The following is a 16,125-nucleotide window of genomic DNA, read 5'->3' as shown; positions in this document are numbered from 1 at the left end:
CAGTTGAAAATGGGGCGATCGCCCAGCAGCGCAGTTGCGCATAGTCCAACGTTGAGTACAGGGCAAAGGAGAAAGCGTCGAAGGTGGGGGGTATAATGAAGAAACTTACATGATGTTTTGGGATAAAAATTAGTAACATCGAAGTTAACCTGGCAAGGAATGATCTCCTGAGTTTGATATAGTTGGGACGAATCGGTTGGGCTAGAGCTCAAACTCAGAGCATTTGATCCCGCCCTGCAGATGTCACAAATGAAATATTTCGCCCTGTTATCATGCACGCACTGTCTAAAAAACAAAGGCATTGTACGCGACCGTTGCATTCCATATTCTAACGTGAAACAGCTTGTCAATCCTTATGAATATTTCTGATAAAAGTGATTTGACTGATGCTGTCAAATAATTATTAGTCATGTAATACCGTTTACAGCACCCCTCAATAAGCGCAGTTTGTAACACCTTTCTATTACACTGCACAATAACGGATTAACACTGCAAAATAGAAGGGACTAGCGTTCCTTTAGGATTTAAGGTTCGACTGTCTTAGGATAACTCATTCAATAAGTCTCAAGTTGAATGAACTAAGTGAAGCAATTAATGATTCTTGATTAGACGTCCTCGTCCCAGAGCTCTTCAGGAGATTTGAAAGGACCATCTGGGGATACTACTTCAAGTCCGACCAATCCTTTCTTTTGCGGAATTTGACTAATTTTGTTCAATTCTTCAGGGCTCAAGCTCCAGTCGAATATGTCAAGGTTCTCTTTCATCCTCTCTATGTTGAAGCTTTTCACTAGCACGCTGACTCCTTGCTCATATGCCCACCTTAAACAAACCTTCATGCAAACCAATAATATGCCAAGATATGAGCTTAACCATGTATGAAACACATTCATGTATGTAATGAGAAAAGAGTATGCTCGGTTACATATGTACAAGGATAATAATCAGAGAGATATAAGTAGAGATGAATAATGTTCTAGTATTTTACTTAATTCTAGCTTAATTGTTGGACAGTGATCAAGTGATCCGTTAGATCTCTTACATGCGATGGGGTGATCTAATATTACGAAATAGTAACATATGGTATAGGAAGTGAGTACGTGGCATCGTGAGGGTAAAATTTAGTCTCTTTTTGTAACTAAATGGAATATAGGGTTCATATGTTACGTATCTATAACGGACCGTAGCCTAGCTGCCTAGGATACTGATTTAAAAGGACCAAGTGTCTACATTAGTCATCTGAATCAGTATTCGTACGCATAGCATCATCAAATTCGAATAAATAAACAAACAAGGTGGATAGAGATGGACGACAACCTGGGCAAGCGTCTTCCCTTTGGCTTTGGCAATCTCTTGTAGCACCTCAGATTCCATCACTCTATTGGTCCCCCAAAGAGTTCCTTTGGCGCCCAACGGAGAGTAGGCAGTGATCGATGTGTATTCCCTTTTCCTTGCAGAATTCCCTTAGCTTCTGTTGCTGCCACACAGGGTTCATCTCCACCTACACGATGCAACCACACCCATTTAAATCATATAATAAGAATTACACCCTTTTGTTAAAGTCCGAGCAACGATTCATCTCATTTAAGATTGAAACTAGTCACTTTAAAAGAAAAAATGTTTATTTCATTATAGTAAGTTTCACGCTTGTTTACGCAAAAAAATCATGATAACACTTACATATTGTCTATACTACAATGAATGTTGTCCATTATTCGTATAATCTCAGTGCCTCCAATATTTTTCTTTGTCATGGTATGATGTAAGATTTCCTGTGTATGATGTTCTTGAGCAGAGCTCAAGTTACCAATTTTAGACTTTATCGATAATTAAATGATACATTAATTCTTCAAGTGTTGCATTATTTCAAGGGGCGCAAGGATCCTAGGAGATTTTATGTCGTTGCCTTTGCCATCCATGTAGGTTTTAAATGTGCCTTAACACACTTATGCATGAAAAATTTAGAGGGCTGTGTGTTAGTCGGATGGTTTCTCCAACCAAACATTTTTAATGACGAGTTTTGTGAGTTATGTTATACACTAGTAAATCTATCATGAACAAAGCACAAAACAGAGAAAGAGAAAAAAAATCCAAAACCTAACCCTCTCCTCCCTTTTCCTCACATCTGCCTCTGTCGCCAGCAGCCTCATTGGCGATGCCGACAACATCCCTTCACCGGTGCCGGCCCACCCCCCCCCCCCCCCCCCCCCCCCCCCCCTGCAAGTCGCAGAGGGGCACGGATGACATGGGGGCTCACTGGCCCGGCGACAGCGCCTGCAAGCTCAGTGAGGGCAATGGCTCGGGCATGGTGGGTGTGTTGAGAACATTCTCGAGTCTGAGCTCGTAAAGAAATCTAATCCTAGTAAGTTTCATAGTATGACTAGAGCTTTCCTAGTTTGAGTAGGATTCCTAAAAGTTGTTTCCTAGTGTATCTGATTTATTTCTTTTTGTATTTATTTTATTGATCGATCATTTTTTCTCTTGCAACAGGATGGACAGTGCCGCGGCGGTGTTCATGGACACTGTAGCCCTTGGGAATAGAAGGAAGGGGAAGGGGAAGGGAGGAAGAGATAGAGAAAGAGAGGGGATGAGCTTTGTTTTAGGCAAAATCCCACGAACATGTTAACGCATCAGAATTCAGAATGATCCTTTTCCCGTTTTGGCTGAAGCGTCAAAATGACTTGAGCCATGGTATTTCCCATCTCTTCCAAAAAAATATTAGAACATAGAAAGGTTTACCCTCCAAACTCAGCAGCTCCTACTCAACACACATAGCGAACTTGAACTGTTTTGAAGTCAAAATCGCACATGAAGACTGAATGAACATATAAAAGAAGAGCAATGCATGACTTGAAATAAACCTTTTTAATTAAAAAAATATGTTTTTTTGTAGCTTTTCTTTGTTATGAGAAACATGTGTTTTTTTTTTCTAGAGCAATTTTAAGGAAACATGAATTTCAATGGACCAACAGAAACTCACTTGGTTGACAGCAGGAGGAATCTCAGCGATGCTCAGCAGCTTCTCAAGCTTTTTGCATGAGAAGTTGCTCACTCCTATGCATTTGGCCAAGCCCAGTTTCTGACACTCTTCCATGGCCTTCCACACGCCCTCATAATCAAACGGAAGCAGATCCTCCTTCACCGGAATCTCACACTCCCCTGGCTTCGTGCTCACCGGAAAATGCACCAGATACAGGTCCACGTACTCGAGCCCAAGATTCCTACACACAAACACCGACGGACGTAGTGAAAACGAGGATAATGAAATGCGCGAATATGGCGCTGGTATGATTCATATGTTAACTGAGATTGTACTTGAGGGATCTCTCAAGCGCAGGGACAACGCGGTCGCCATGCGCATCGCTGCGCCAGAGCTTTGTGGTGATGAACAGCTCCTCACGTGAATTTATGAGGCCGAGCTCGAGGGCATCAGCCACAGCATCTCCGAGGGGCTGCTCGGACAGGTAAATCGAGGCCGAGTCAAAGTGTCGGTAACCCAATTGGATCGCATAGAGTATGTTTTCCTTCACGCTGTCAGAAGAGCTTAATGGGTACTCGACCGTTCCGAAGCCAAGAAGCGGGATCGCTTTGCCGCTCCTGCTGAGCTGAGTCTCAGCAATAAAAACATTGGCCATGTTTGTCCGTACTTTTTGCGGGATACAGACGGGAGCTAAACTAAAGGAATGAATCGTTTTTCATCCCACGTATTAGATCCTGTTGTAACCATATTTCAATCGGCATGGAATAATATATATAATTCATGTGATGTGAGTGGCCATCAGAAGGCTCGAGAAAATATTAGGTAGTCCCGATTATCATGTCATTGTGGTCCAGTGCCATTGACAATACGACAAATATGAAGTGAGGGCCCATTTTTCAGATTTACTTTCTCGCTCTCCCTCTCTCCTCCATCAATAATTTGCTTCTTCTTCTTCTTCTACCCGTCTAGGTCTCAATTGCGCGACAGAATCAGAGCTAGTCCATGGCCATTGCCATCTGTTAACATATGCGAGCATGTGTGCTTAACTCTGTTTCATTTTCCATGAAAAAAAATCAAACGTTTTGCTAGCATGTATGCTATAGTTAACAAGCAAAACATCAAAATTATTCTTCGACGACTTGTGTGCTTTACTCTGTTTCATTTTCCAATAAAAAATCAAACCTTTTGCTTGCTGAGAGGGATGCTTTTGCTTGTTAGTTTGCATTCCTCTCAGCACGTTCAAACAAGTCATCAAAAAACGAGCCAACAATAACCCCATCAATGTACCTTACTCTCTATGCCATCACGGAAAAAACAGAAACCGAAAGCCCCATCTCAGTCTCAGAATGCAGACCAAATATAGCCGAATGACACCGACGGTGGCCATGGATGAGTGTCGGCATCGCTCGCCAGCCGCTCGTCCAGATCTAGCTATGTCCCTAGGGCGAGTGTAGAACTCGTCCGGAGTGAGGAAGCCAAATGGACTCGTCTCGCTGGCCTCGGCGATTGGCTGTAACATTTGTAGATAGATCATGCCTATGCTAGTGTTAGATTATTTAAATATTAAATCATGTCTTCATCTACCAGATCAAACTTTTAGAGCAATTGGCAGTGTTCCGCCAAATCTCGCAATTAATCATATTAGGAGGTCTAAGTTTAAATTTATTGAGTCCCCTGTTTGCAAGCTCGGAGGAGAGAGAGCAAATCTGAAAAGTTAGCTCACTTAATATGTATCGCATTCTGAATGGTACCGGACGACAATGACATGACATTTCGAGAGTACCTAATGCCTTCTAAAGCTTGGATGATGCATGGAAAAGTGAAGCATTTTGCTGTGGCAGGCAACGATGAGAGTACGCTCAATGTCAGGACCCTTTTTGCGAAAGGAAACATCAACATGTGGTTCCAAAATAAATGAAGGTAGCTCTTTCATCACATGTGGATTGTGGTCGGATGGGAAGAGTTCTTTTCCTTTGCGCATCTCTTCTAGCCATTCGCATGCACAATCTAAAGTTAGACAATAAGGCAATCTCAGAACAGTTCATTTGGCATTAAGGTTCAACAATCTCAGAACAGTTCATTCAATAATACGTCTCAAGTTGAATGAACTTATTGAAGAAATCGATAGTTCTTGATTAAATCTCCTCGTCCCAGAGCTCTTCGGGACACTTGTAAGGACCATCTGGGGATACAAATTGAAGTCCGGGGAATCCTCTCTTTTGTGGAATTTGACTAATTTTGTTCAATTCTTCAAGGTTCAAGCTCCAGTCGAAAATGTGAAGGTTCTCTTTCATCCTCTCCACGTTGAAGCTTTTCACTAGCACACTGACTCCTTGTTCATATGCCCACCTTAAACAAACCTTCATGCGAACCAATAATATAGCCAATATATGAGCTTGACCATTCGTTTGAAGGATATCCAAGTAGGAAGTGTGACATAAATAGTCCATAAACTATGGTTCGACGTGCAATGTCATCTTTGGACTTTTAATTTGTTTAATATGGTAATCGAACTATTCCTAAATGTTTGATCTAGTCTCTAGACTTTCAATTTGTTTAATCCAGTCCATCAACTTCTCATAACAAAATAAGGCAGTCATTTGGAAATATTCACAAGTTTTCATAATTACAATATTGCCTAATTTCAAATTATATGGTCATTTCAATCCATTTCATAAATTGACAAAAAAAATATGGTTTTCTTTTTATTACTATTTTACCCATTTTTGTCTTTATAAATTATTACCATAGTTCCATTAAGTATAATTTAAATTATGAACTCTATTATAGTAAAAGTAGAAACTCATCTTGCTACTTTTAATTATTTATTTATAGATTTAGCTAAACTTAATTAAAAAAACGCAAAACACAAAAACTTGATGATTTTATCTATCTAAAAAATTAGGAACTAAGTTTTAAATTTATATAAGTACGATAAATCTAGAGATAAATAAAAAATCGTTATTAAATATTACAATGAAAACACTTATCAATAAAATAAAAGAAAAAAGAATCCGATATAATTTTAAATGATGTTATATGTTTACTAATATGGAGATCATAAGTTAAAAATATTTCAATAGAACCATAATAATATTTATAAAGACCAAAAAAACATAAAGATAATAAAAAGATATCATAATTTTGTTGATTTAGAAATGGATCGAAAGGAAACGATATTATAAAATTCAAGCAATAGTGTAATTATGAAACTTTTGGACTATCATATAGAAAGTTGAGGGATCAGATTTGACAAATTGAAAGTTTATGGCTAGATTAAACATTTAGAAATAATTCAAAAATCATATTGAACGAATTAAAAATTCAAGGATGACATTACATAGTGGGCCAAAGTTTAAGGATTATTTGTATCATTTTCTCATCATATAAGGAGTAAAGAGTAAAGTTGCCTACATATCTACAAGGATAATAACCCGAGAGATATTAATAGAAATAAGTAATGTTCTAACATTTTACATAGTTCTAGCTCAATTGTTGGACTTGGTCAACTAATCCGCTGAATCTCTTATAGTGAGATGGAGTGATCCAATGTTAAGGAATATTTATGTGTTTTCAGGGTTTATATATTTCCCCTAACCAAATTGATCAAGTCTTTATAATGTATATCTTACATAACTATAACTTACCGTAGCCTAGCTGCATAGAATTTTGATTTAAGAGGATCAAGTGTCTAAATTAGTCATCTAAATCAATGTTTGTATGCATAGCATCATCGAATTCGAGAAGGATAGGGTGGATAGAGATTGATGACAACCTGGGCAAGTGTCTTCCCTCTGGCTTTGGCAATCTCTTGTAGCACCTCGGATTCCATCACCCTATTGGTCCCCCAGAATGTTCCCTTGGCGCCCAACGGAGAGTAGGCGGAGACGTGTATTCCCTTAGCTTCTGTTGCTGCCACAGTGGGTTCATCTCCACCTTCATAATCAAATCACACCCATACAAAATCATAAATAAAAATAACACCCTTCTCACGCCGAATTAGATAGATGAGGTTTTTTTTTGTGGGAAAATCCCACGAACCAGGAGAAAATATTGCGTAGGAAGACTTGCCAAGTTAGAAAGAAAACAATTCATTTAGAGCGTGGCACGTGTACCAATGGGTCCTGCCTCGTAGAAATTTTGAATTGCTGACACACTCTACTTTGTGGACACTCTCCCTCTCTTCTCTCTCTCCTCCTCTTTCGTTTTCTAAGAAAATTTAGAGAGGCACGGGCTCCTATTACTTATCTTTATTCATCCAACGAACCACGCTGCTGCCTCCGTTGTCGCCTCTCAGTTTGGGTTTTACATACCCTGTTTCGATTTTACATACCACGGTAGAAATAGAGGGTTATGGCTTTGTGAGAAAATAAAAAAAAACAAAATCCTTAACTTCTGCCTTTTTTTTCTTTTGAACTTGCACCCAAAGAACCGAGAAGCTTGAGATGCCTCTAATTTTGTTCTCAACATGCTCTGCCATCTCTGCAACTAGAGAGAAACTGAGGGAAAGAGAGAAAATACATGCAAGCTAGGACGAAAGGAGAAGTAACTAAGAGAGAAAGAGAGGGATTTAAAATAATTTCTGACATGTGAGCCCTTCTAAACATGTGTCGCGCTCTGAATGGACTGTCTTCTCACTAATTTGGCATGACCGTCTCACCTAATATTTTTTCATGAACGAGGGCTTGGATCGGAGGAAATTTCCTACTCATGCCGGAGGACAACATGACCCAATTTAATAACAGTGTTTTCCCCTGAACATGTTTTTTTTTAGTAGATCCCCTGAACATGTTAACGCATCAGAATTCAGAGTGATCATTTTCCTGTTTTGGCTGAAGCATCAAAATGACTTGAGCTGTGGTATTTCCTATCTCTTCCAAAACAAATTCCAACATAAGGTTTTACCTCCAAACTCAGAAGCTCCTACTCAACACATAGCGAACTTGAACAATTTTGAAGTCAAAATTGCACATGAAGACTGAGTGAACATTTAAAAGAAGAGCAATGCTAGACTTGAAATACATTTATTTTTGGAAAATATGTTTTTGGTAGTTTTTCTTTGTTATGAGAAACATGTTTTTTTCTCTAGAGCAATTTCAAGTAAGCATGAATACCAAGGGTCCAACAAAAAGCTCACTTGGTTCACAGCAGGAGGAATCTCAGCGATGCTCAGCACCTTCTCAAGCTTTTTGCATGAGAAATTGCTCACTCCTATGCTTTTGGCCAAGCCCAGCTTCTGACACTCTTCCATGGCCTTCCACACACCCTCATAATCAAATGGAAGCAGATCCTCCTTCATCGGAAACTCACACTCCCCTGGCTTCGAGCTCAACGGTAAATGCACCAGATACAGGTCCACATACTCGAGCCCTAGATTCCTACACATAAGAACCGACCAACGAAGTGAACACAAGGATAATGAAACGCACGAACATGGTACTAGTATGATTCATATGTTAATACTTGATGGATCTCTGGAGCGCAGGGACAACGCGGTCGCCATGCGCGTCGTTGCACCAGAGCTTCGTGGTGATGAACAGTTCCTCACGTGAGTTTATGAGGCCGAGCTCGAGGGCATCGGCCACGGCTTCTCCGAGGGGCTGTTCGGACAGGTAGAGTGCGGCCGAGTCAAAGTGTCGGTAACCCAATTGGATCGCATGGAGAAGGTGTTCCTTCACGTTGTCGGAGGAGCCAAACGGGAACTCGGCTGTTCCGAAGCCAAGAAGCGGGATCGCTTTGCCGCTTGTGTTGAGCTGAGTCTCAGGAATAATAGCATTGGTCATGTTTGTCCTCACTCTTCTATGATACAGGCGAGCCCTAAACTGTAGGAATGAATCTCTTTTCAACGCATATATAGATCCCGTTGTGACCATATTCCAATCGGCATGGAGTAAAATATATCAAGAAAAAAGACTATCCAATGCAGGGAACTCGCATAGTGCAGAAGAGAAACGTCAACAAGTGGTCCCACATCAAATGCAGGGAGCTGTTTCGTCAAATGTGGATTGTGGTTGGATAAGAAGAGTCCTATAACTTCACGCATCTTATCGCAATTCGCATCCACAATCTGAAGTCATGAATAAGACAATACGAGAAAAAACGCACACTACAAAAAAACACCGAATTAGCGACGAAATTTACGACGAAAAATTTGAAAAAATCCATCGCAAATCGAATTTGCGACGAATTTTACGACGGAAAAAATTCCGTCGCTACTAGGTCGTCGCAAAATTTTGCGACGAACATAAATTCGTCGCAAAATTCATCGCAAATTAGCCACGAATACAATCCGTCGCAAAATTCGTCGCAAATTTGCGACGAACTCTATCCGTCGCAAAATTCGTCGCAAAATTCATCGCAAATTTCGTCGGAAATTCGTCGCAAAAATTCGTCGCAAATTTCGTCGCAAAATCATCGCAAAATTCGTCGCAAATTTCATCGCAAAATTAGCGACGAATACAATCCGTCGCAAAATTCGTCGCGAATATTTCGTCGCAAAATTCGTCGCAAAGTTCGCGTAAAAATTCGTTGAAAAATGTATTCGTCGCAAATTAGCGACGAACTGTTATGATCGCAAAATTCGGCTTAAAATATTCGTCGCTATGTTTACATCATTTCGACCATAAATTATTGTCCATATCAAACAAAGGAGACAATGACATATAATTGAAACAGAAAAACGAACAAACCATAAATTCTAACAAACAAGCCACAATGACATATAATTGAAACAAATAACTGAAGGAAAGTTACAGAGTCTGACATGATTCTATTGGATATTCAATCTTACAATACATTCAAAACATGAACTAAGAGACGGGACAACCATAGAAGACGCAGAAAAACCATACACAAGAAGACGCAGCTTTGGTACGATGGCAGGACACCAAAAGTAGTCACTTTTGTCGAGGCACTGAGGAAATGTCGATACATAAATCGATCCCGAATATAAAAGAAGCGTTTATGCATGGATGTGGAACTAGGTGTAAAATAACAAGAGGGTTAACAAAAATACGTTTCAGGACGAACATAAATGTTCTTACTTATGAATATGAGTGAAATTATGAAAAACCAAGATTATGAAGCAAGCTTACCCCGATTTTGAGAATTTTAACTAGAAAGACTGGAGAAAATCATCATCATCATCATCATCAGCATTCTCGGCATCAATGTGTTGGTCATCATTGTGCCCATCACCTACTGGATTGGCTGGAGGTACAGGAGGATCGTCATAGCGATTGAGGTTAAGGTGTTGCATAACGAGTCTCATTTGTTGTTCTAAGTTATTTATTTGTTCGTCCTTCTGAACAAGTAAATTATTCAGACGATGCACTTCTTGGGTCAATTGCTCGTCTTGTCGTGGCCTCCTTCAACCAGTCGCAGTGGATGATGAACTTCCGGGATTATTCGGCATGTACATCCTTGACAACGATCCCATCCCAAATATTTTCCCTTTTTTCACCCCACCCGTTGCCTCCATCCATAATGCCATATTATCAACTGGTGGCCCAGACTCAGGACAATCATCACTACCACTAGCACTGCTCATTAAAAGTTCATCATATTTTTCCTACATTAACAATGTAGATGAAAATAAAATCACTATATATATACATATATCTACCATAAATATTGAAAGCATTCACGGTTTTCATTATAGTTTACATATAAGCCAAAGTATAACCTTACATACCTTAACAGCTTTTTGCTCGATCGCCAGTCCATGTCTTATCTTTCTTTTGAAATGTGCGTTCAAATGTAGCTGCAAATGTGGGTTTCGTCCCCAATTCTTGTGCCTACAAAATGTAAACATGAGTAATTGAATTAAATTAACTTATAACTCATTTAACAGACTTACCAGTCGTTTGCGATGCTCCGCAATGTTGATAGAACCCCCAGCATATGTGGCTGACCCATCACTAGAGCTAGAAGATCGATTCTTCTTATTCTGCTCACAGAGTTGCCGACTCTGTTCAGATGCCCAAAATCTGTTAATTGCCGCCCAATTGTCAGCTGTAAAGAAAGACGGCTTCACTTGCTTGATCTTCGCTCTATTCATGACATTTCGCATAAAATCACTGTTTTTCTTATCGAAAATTCTTCTCACTTCATTGTCTTCCGATTCCTCCCACTTGAACTTCTGCTGCAATGAATAAAAACACAAATTGAAAGTTATTATGATGATCACATATCCATAACTATGCACCAGACAAATATAGACAGATTTTGTAAAGTTCATGTCGGGAAAAATATCTGGTCCTTTAGGTATCGAAAACTACAGAGTTGTTCTGTCCCTTTACATCATTCTTGACCATCAATATACTACACCAAACTTAATTGGTGAGAAAATAAAATATGTAAAACTTACCTTGAACTCATTCCACCACATTTCTTTCACTTCTTGTGGAACACTTTTGTAATTAATATACTCTCCCATCCAAAAGTTTCTTACTATTTTGTTCAATTCCCTCACAACAGACGGAGCATTCGTGAATCTGCAATCATACGGATATTGTGCAACATCGACAATTCAGTTGACATCAATATCTAAAGCCCTAAATATTACATATACTAAAATAAAAATGAAGTACTTACGAATCTCCAAATGGGCATATGAAGAATCGGTTATCTTCTTGACCTGTGTTTCCGTCAATAGTCGATTGTTCCGCCGAATAATGGGGTGGAACGGAAGGAGAGGGAGCTAAAGGAGATTGAACTGGAGGAGATTCAATTCGCATGTGGCCAAGTCCCGTAACATGTTGTTGAGTATTGGAGGAAGGGCCAACGTGTCCATATTGTGATGAACCATATTGTGGTTGAGGGTTAGATAACGGGACAGGGGAAGAGGAAAGGGCCGGGGACGAGGACGAGGAAGATGCTTGTCTTCTATACGAATGACCTCCACGTTTATACTGACAAGTCGGAAGGTTATGCGAATATGTAAAGAACTATTGACACGTATTACGGACACATAATGATGTACATGACGAAGCTTACCATTTTGATGGAAAGACTGAGAAAATGTTTCTTTGAAATGAGCCAATGTCGAGTGCTTATGACGTGCAATTTCCTACGAACAAATATACTATGAATCCCATTCATTTGATATGAAACATCAATATATGAGCACGATATGGGTGGCCACAGGTATCAAACATCACTATATGAATCGCATTCATTTTGATTAAATTTTTTTTTACCACGTACAAAAATTTAAATTTCACTGAAAGTGGGTGGCCACAGGTATTCTAAGTCATTCTGTAAAGTTTTGTAAGAGAAAAATTGTTATTATTGTTAAATTTTTTTTGGGACCTAAAAAAAATAAATTTCACTAAAAGTTGGTGGCCACTGATATTCTAAGACATTCTGTAAAGTTTTGAAATTTAAAAATTTGTAGAATTTTTAAATTATTATTTTTTAATATAAAATTTTTCCGTGAAATAAAAAAAATTTTCCATACTAAAATTGGGTGGCCACAGGTAGTATAAGCTATTAGGTAAAGTTTCCAAAATTTTTGTCCTTCTTTATTTTAAATATTTTTAGGGCACGTTAAAAAAATTAAATATAACTAAAACTGGGTGGCCACAGGTATTATAAGCCATTCCGTGAAGTTTTGAAATTTTTTAAATTATAATTTTTTTTGGCCACCTAAAAAAATTTAAATTTCACTGCAAGTTGATGGCCACATGTTTTCTAGGCAATTCTATGCAGTTTTGAAATTTTATATTTTTAAAAAAAAAATTTCACCCAAAAAAATAAAAATTTCCCTGACAATGGGTGACCACATTTATTTTAAGCCATTTTATAAGGTTATGAAAATTATTAATATTTTAATAAAAATTTAAATTTCACTGCAAGTTGATGGCCACATGTTTTCTAGGCAATTCTATGCAGTTTTGAAATTTTATATTTTTTTAATTTTTTTTCACCCAAAAAAAATAAAAATTTCCCTCACAATGGGTGACCACATTTATTTTAAGCCATTTTATAAGGTTATGAAAATTATTAATATTTTAATATTTTTTGTCCTGGAACGTTAGAAACTCTAAATTTCACTCAAAATGGGTGGTCACTATTAATTTTTGCTATTTTGTGATATTATGAAATTTAGTTTTTTAAAAATTTTAAAAAACTTTTACGGTCAAATTTCATATTTGTTGTCAACATATACCATTTTTTTAATTTTCCGTAATTTTACATGATTTTTTTTTATAGAATTGTTCAATTTTCAAGCATTTTCTGTGAAAACGCTTAATCAATCACCCTATCGTCATTTAACGCTTAATAATCCACATAATAGACAAATTAACCAGTCGACCATCGATCAAAGCCACATGCAATCCTGAAATCGACCCGTAACTTAGCCAACGAAAAGTGATCATAAATAATCCCTAAACAAGTCCGACTAATTACCTAATTATACTAACTAGGGTTTAGGGAGTTGCTTACTTGGTTCAAGGACAACAAAAACCGGCCGATCGAACAGGTTGCGGTCCCCGACGCGGCGTGGGCCCAAATGGTGACTAGTTGGCCGGGTGCTCGGCCACGGCCACGGCAAACGACGGCGGAACTCGGCGTCGACGGTGTCGGTCGGCGGCGACGGCGTCGGGCGGCGGCGACGGCGTTGGGCGGCGGCTCGGCGACGATGGCGTTGGGAGGCGGCGACGGTGTCGGCCCGGCGACTAGGAGGCGGGTGGCCGGGCAGGCCGGCAGCGGCGAGGCGTCGGCGGAGCCCGGCGGCGGCGACGTGGCAACGACGCGTCAGCGGGCGGGCAGCCGGCGCGGCAGTGGGCGTGCTCCGGCAAGGGCGGCAAGCGAGCGGTGGTCTCCGCGGGAGCCTCGGCCGGTGATGGTGGGCGGCGATGGTGACGGTGGCGGCCGCGGACGAACAGCGTGGGCGGCTCACAGCAGCGAGCGAGGCGGCGAGGCCCGGGCGGCAGGCGTCGGTCTGGCTGGTCGGCGGCGGCGAGGCTTTGGGCTGGCTGCTCGGACGCGCGAGGGCGGCGAGGCGGTGGGGGCGAGGGCGCCGGCCGAGTGACGGGCGGGGGGCTGCAGGCGGGCGGCCGCGACCGGCGACAGGTGAGGAGGCTGCGGGGCGCCCGCGAGGCCGGGCGGCAACGGCGACGGCTGCGACGGCGCGGCCGGCGCGGCGGGCGGGCGATGGGGGGGCTGCATGGGGCGGGTGGCCGTGGCAAACGCCAGACGGGCGAGGGGGGCTGCGGAGCGACGAGCGACGGGCGGGGAGGCTGCGGCGGCGGCGCGAGGCCGGGCGGCGACGGCGACGGCCGCGATGGCGACGGCGGCGGGGGAGCAGCGCAGATCGGGCTTGGGCGGCGTCGGGGAAGGGGGTAATAATATCGCAATTTCCGACGGAAATTGGAGTTCCGTCGCAAATTTGCGACGAACATTCAAAGTCCGTCGCAAATTTGTGACGGAAGGAGGAGTTCCGTCGCAAATTTGTGACGGACTTTCTATGTCCCGTCGCAAATTTGCGACAGAACTCCTCATTCCGTCGCAAATTTGCAACGGACTTTGAATGTCCGTCGCAAATTTTCCATCGACAAAAAATTTCCGACGGAAAAAAAATCCGTCGCAAGCAACGTAAAAAAAAATCCGTTCGCAAATTTCGAACCGTAAAAATTCCGTCGCAAAATTTGCGACGGATCAGTATAGTCCGTCGCAAAATTTGTGACGGATAGGTTGAGTTCCGTCGCATAATTTGCGACGGACATAATTTAATCCGTCGCAAATTTGCGACGGAATATACTTATCCGTCGCAAATTTGCGACGGAACTCCACTTTCCGTCGCAAATTTGCGACGGATTAAATTATGTCCGTCGCAAATTTTCGATCGACAAAAAATTTACTGCGTAAAAAAAAATCCGTGGAAAATTTGCGACGGAAATAAAAATCCGTCGCAAATTTGCGACGGATTAAATTATCCGTCGCAAATTTCGAACGGTAAAATTTCCCTCCCAAAATTTGCGAAAATTTGCGACGGACATCGAATGTCCGTCGCAAATTTGCGACGGAATATATTGGTCCGTCGCAAATATGGACATACTACATATCGTTGTAAATTTGTGACATCTTTTTTTCGGTCAAAAATTTAGCATCTCATTTATTTGGGTCCTAAATTTGCCACGTCTTTTTGTCAGTCCAAAATTTTGGCATCTCAAATTTTGCAATGGAAATTAGAATATCGGAAATGTTAGGGCACGTTAATAATATTTGACTTGTCGGCATTTAGGGACAAAATTTCGGATGATCAATTAAAATAAAAAGAATAATCGACAATAACAATAATAAAAAAGCACAATAACAATAATAACAAGAACAATAATGATAACAACCAAAATAGCACTTGTAGCGTTAATAATTACACATCTATAGTGTTTTGTGACAAAAAATTTAATCTTCGTCTTCGTCGTCGTCTTCGTCTTCGTCTTCGTCCTCGTCTTCATCATGTGTCTGAAAATCAGATTCTGAATATTCTTGTACATTTAATTCGCAAATTTCAGTTGGATCCACATCTATCATTGCTCCACACGGATCTCGTAAAGTTGGTATGTTATATTCCTCAATTTCAACCGTGTTACACACTTCCTCTTGTTGGTAGGCTTTATCCTTCCAGTGTTCCTCGATTTTCCTCCGTGCTTTGATTTTACATACAGCCCCACCAATCACCTTTGTCACGTTTCAAACTAGGATATGATGCATAACATACTTGAATTGCTTGTTGTGCCAAGACAAATGGTTCATACTTCATATACCTTTTCTTGTGATTTATTTCAACCAAATTGAACTTCGTATGCACCTTCATTCCTTTGACCGGGTCGAACCACGTGCACTTAAATAACACAACCCGCATCATTAATGGTCCAGGGTACTCTATCTCTATGATTTCATCCAATAAGCCATAAAAATCATCTTCTGAATTGCTACCATTGGATGACCGAACAGACACACCACTATTCATTGTGGATTTTCCCATTCCATATTCTTGAGTATGAAAATTATATCCATTTATGAAATATGCTGGCCAGCTTCGAACTCTTAACTGTGGACCCCATGACAGATGATATAGCAATCCTTGCCCTCCAATTTCATCATAATTACTGTGAACCTAAGGTTACACATGCAAAGTC

The 16,125-nt window shown here is 40.6% G+C and overlaps 2 pseudogenes; both read right to left on the bottom strand.

Moving 5' to 3' along the window:
- Positions 1-341: 341 nt before the first annotated feature.
- On the bottom strand, positions 342-4,858 carry LOC115670734 (non-functional NADPH-dependent codeinone reductase 2-like; annotated as a pseudogene).
- Positions 4,859-4,990: 132 nt separating this feature from the next.
- LOC115670731 (non-functional NADPH-dependent codeinone reductase 2-like) lies at positions 4,991-8,981 on the bottom strand (annotated as a pseudogene).
- Between the last annotated feature and the right edge of the window lie 7,144 nt (positions 8,982-16,125).

The sequence above is a fragment of the Syzygium oleosum genome, unplaced genomic scaffold (assembly GCF_021117445.2).
Source record: "Syzygium oleosum isolate NSW1041296 unplaced genomic scaffold, Sole_v2.1 Sole_v2.03, whole genome shotgun sequence".
Lineage (NCBI taxonomy): Eukaryota > Viridiplantae > Streptophyta > Magnoliopsida > Myrtales > Myrtaceae > Syzygium > Syzygium oleosum.
This window is presented reverse-complemented; position numbering and strand designations above follow the sequence as displayed.